This window comes from Vicia villosa, unplaced genomic scaffold (genome assembly GCF_029867415.1).
Source record: "Vicia villosa cultivar HV-30 ecotype Madison, WI unplaced genomic scaffold, Vvil1.0 ctg.001981F_1_1, whole genome shotgun sequence".
Lineage (NCBI taxonomy): Eukaryota > Viridiplantae > Streptophyta > Magnoliopsida > Fabales > Fabaceae > Vicia > Vicia villosa.
Window position 1 is genome coordinate 103,586 of NW_026705799.1, and position 4,286 is coordinate 107,871.

At 36.5% G+C, this 4,286-nt stretch overlaps 1 long non-coding RNA gene across 1 annotated transcript; it reads right to left on the reverse strand.

Annotated features, from left to right (window-relative positions):
- Window positions 1-202: 202 nt before the first annotated feature.
- Window positions 203-743, reverse strand: LOC131637368 (uncharacterized). Its single transcript, XR_009294315.1, has 3 exons — window positions 674-743; window positions 487-582; window positions 203-401 (listed from the first exon to the last, which is right to left on the reverse strand). It is a non-coding gene; the product is annotated as an uncharacterized LOC131637368 (long non-coding RNA).
- Window positions 744-4,286: the final 3,543 nt, after the last annotated feature.

The following is a 4,286-nucleotide window of genomic DNA, read 5'->3' on the forward strand; positions in this document are numbered from 1 at the left end:
TCAAAGAAGCGCTTTAGTAGGTGGGCCTTTAAGAGCGCTTTTCAAAAGCGCTTTCGTTGCTAAATGAGGTATTTTAATGTGCAGCCTGTAATTTAATCCTCCCAGTCGACCTGTAATATTTTCGACCTGTAATATGTTTTCAACCTGTAATATTTTCGACCTGTAATTTATTTTCGACGATATTATTTCAGCCATCAGTAAGACAATATATATATACTAATATAATACCATTATAATATCCAAAATTATATATATACATCATTACAACATCAATAATATTATAGTTCAAATCGACACAAATCCTACATGAAAAAGCGCTTAATATAAAATTGACACAAATCTTCTTTGATTTCTTCCAACTTAAGCTTCGGGTACGCAGTAGCACGGAATTCGTCAAGGTACTACAAAACAAAAACATAATATGAATGATATATTTAGTTAAATGTAATAAATTATATGAAATTATCTTAAGTTATAAATTCATACCGTGAGCGGAATCTCTAATTGATTCGCCTGAAGGATTTCTTTCATATACCTCAAAACAAAGTATCCGCAATCGTAACTGTTTCGCTGTTGCGGACACTACATAGAAAAACAAATAAGATTCTATAGTTGTCTTGTTTTATCAAGTTGCATAAATATATTATAAGCAACATTGTGAAAAATAATGTACCTGCACTTGGATCCAAGTAATGTTGTTAGATTTAGTTCGGGATACCTGTGCGTCCCGTTGACTTCGGAACCCTTGTATTGATCTAATTAACAAATATATAAAAGCATATGTTTAGATCAATCCCACAAATAAGTAAATATATAAATATACACGAATATATATTTAGAACGATCCCACTTACAAATCAACGATGTCCTTCATGGCCGGATAATTGGTCCATTCACCATTTACCGAATTCAGATAATACACGACTTCCCTTATAGGGTTGATAGCAAGCAGCAACCAGTGTGCTCTATAAATTAAAACAATAGGTTATATGAAAATTTTGCTATACACAAAAGAAACAGAGATTAGATGAACAAAGAATGAGAAACTAACCCTACTGGTCGGGTATTATACGCCCAAAGATGCAGACTTTCTGTATTGCCGGTGGACATGAATCTATCTACTAAGCGCTGTCTAACTGATTCCGGTTCCGAAGAAATTGCCATTCCGCTGCAGTGGGCGGAAGACACGAAACGGAATATGTTAGACAACGGAGTCCCGCGCAACACTCTGTCATACAACAACCTTAAATAAAAACATAATAAACATTAGATTATTTTCATTGAAATGTGTAAATAAATTATATTGTGGGACTAATTAAATAATATATCGGATGAGTGAATATTATCGGATGTATGAGTGCATGTTAGTGACGCCTAGTTGATCATGCTTAAAAATCTCCTCCAAGTCATCAATTGTAATAAGTGACTTGAATTCAATACCGAAGACACTTTCATCCATAACGATTTCACGTAAAGCACCATCCTTCAAATCGGACATATCAACCATTGTTGCGAGCGTCGACCGGTACCGAGGCACAAAAGCACCGCCTTTTTTTCCCGCTGGCTTCGGAGGACCAGTGGGTGGTACGGTACGAACTTGTTGCGTCACTTGTTGTGACTCCCGAGCGGATGCATAAAAATCATATAAGTTAGGTAAAATATAAAATCATGCAGATTTAGATTCAGATTAATTATTAACACTTTAAATGTACCTCTTTTAGTGATGCAACGGACTCCTCCTCATGTAAAATCCCTTTACCCTTAACTGTGGGTTTTATAGGAGCAGTCTAAAATTAAAATGTAAAAAATAATTAATAAACGGTTTAGAATTGAAATTCGAAAACTAAATGATTCATAATCGTTTTCAATATACCTCATCACTAATGGTAATGAGCTTCGAGGGCCATGCAACAAATGATCCTATTGCATCTCGCAGCAATGTCGTCTCTGAGACCATGTCAGGTACCGGTAGCATCGCATCATGATCTACTACAACATCCACCGATACTTTCAGGTGTCCATCCGGGAGCGGTCTATGGTGAAGTAAATCTCCCAAAGTGTTGTGCACTTTTCCCTTGCCAACTAGTCGATAATTCGGTTCCGATAGGTATAGTTGGCAAGATGAAATGCCCTAAACCAATAGTAAATATAAAGTCATTATCATTAATAAAATAGAACAATTTAAAAGGAAAAAAATTATAATTACCTCGGGAAATTTCCTTTGATAGTTGATACTAGCCTTATCACTAGTTTCTTTCACCGATGAAGTGTTGCACTTTTCTCTCATATACACTTCTTTATCTCTTTGCAATTCAGAGACTTGTGCTTGCAATTCCGCCAACTTTTGCAACACTTCTTCATTTGAAGGATTTCTTCTCCTAGGACTCTTGTAAAAAGAGGTTGGAGTCACACCATGACCCTTACCCCTCACCCGACCGGGATACTCAGGAGCATCTAGTGCTCTACTAAGTACGCTCCCCTCACCGGTGGATGCCGATTGCGACAAGGTCTCCTGTAATTCATTTACATTAAAAAATCATTTATATATTAAAAAACATTTGATTTAATTAAAGACACAGTATTATACTTACACATTCAGTAAAAACTCTCTGAACTTCGGGATCGACAGCTTGACTCTTGCCCACACGAGCTTCCCTCCACAACACATGTACAGGAAGTGAGGTTTCCTCACTTTTAGACTCCTCTAACTATGCATTGACACAAATGATAAAATCGTCAAATAAAACACATTTAGACAATTAATTAAAATGCATTTCTATTTACTTACAAGTTTATCCTCTAAGCGTGCATATCCCATACGCCCTTTTATGTATGGATACGCGGGTTTGGATGCTCTCGCACTATTCGTGGCACTCCTTTTCCGAAAATCTTCATCTCTTTGATTTACAAACTCAGCCCAATCTTTTTCACCAATGAAGATCTCATACTTTTTTGGCCGTCCCGGTGCCTCTTCAAGAAAGTTTCCATCTTTATCCTTAAGATAGGTGTTTGTCAAAAAGGCTTTCCACCCTCTATATCTTTTGCCGGCCAAACTAAGTATGTAGCGTTTACGATCATCTGGTATCTCAAAAGTCCTCTGCAAAAAAACATACGCATAGTGTGTTAGTATAAGTAATTTAAACAATTTATCGTCAAGATAATAACAACAATTAACCATATATGATATATACCTGAAGCTCGTCCCAAATCGCTTTTTTTTTTCGCATCCAACTCTTCGCTTTTCAGATTCCATTTAGCCGTGGAGACCGGAATATGCATACGAACAAGTGTACCAATATAGCTGGTCAACTTTGCAGAATTAGGACCAATTGCTTGTTTATCAGAATTCCAATCCAAACGGTATACTAATCCTTGGTCTCTATGTCGAACGATTCCCTTCATAATAGTGATGCATCGTGCAACTTCTTTTGCTTCAGTATCAGGTGGAGCATTTGTATCCGTGGCATCTCTTTCTTGAGCATCTCTTTCTTGTGAGTTTTCTTGTGAGTTTTCAGGTGGAGCATCTCTATCCGGAGCCATTTAACCTGTATCAAACAAACTAAAGCACATTAGTACACTATTAATAAGCTAACAATCTATACAAGTAAAATGGAAGTCAAACCATGCATGTACAAGTGTATCGGAAACGAAATCGGTACAAATCAAAATAAGCGTCAAAAAAGAAAGTTGTCGGAATTGAACGAAATTTACATGGCTATGGTAAAACGTCCCCACGGACTCAAAAATAAAGTCGGTTTTCCGAAATTCAGACCCTAAGCCCGACTTTTGATTACGGGCAGAAGCAAAACCGATAAAAAACAGTCCCGAAATGTAAAGATAAGTGCATGAGCAGCTCCGGAATCGTCAAAATAGTATAGTTACATGTAAAGAAGTCGACAAACGGATACATGGTTCAAAAGTTATGTACAAAACGAGAATATGCACCAAAATTGAATAAGTACTATACTATTGAATAAAACAATCGGTACAAATTGAATAAAACCAATTAGTCGGAATATGTATACTATTACCTTTATCACTAACGTCTCTTTCTTTTCTTGGTAGGATTGTGTTCTACGCGTCTCTTAACAACGCGGACGGTTGGATTGATCCAAATACCCTCATTGTGATCATTTCTAGTACAAGATTCATTCTCATTTTGATCGTTTCTTGTACAAGATTCAATGCCAACACCAATATCACCTTAATCTTCAATGTTTTCATCAACTATTTTGTTAGATAAAAGCACTATAGACCATTTCGTACTTGTCGGATCATTGACATAG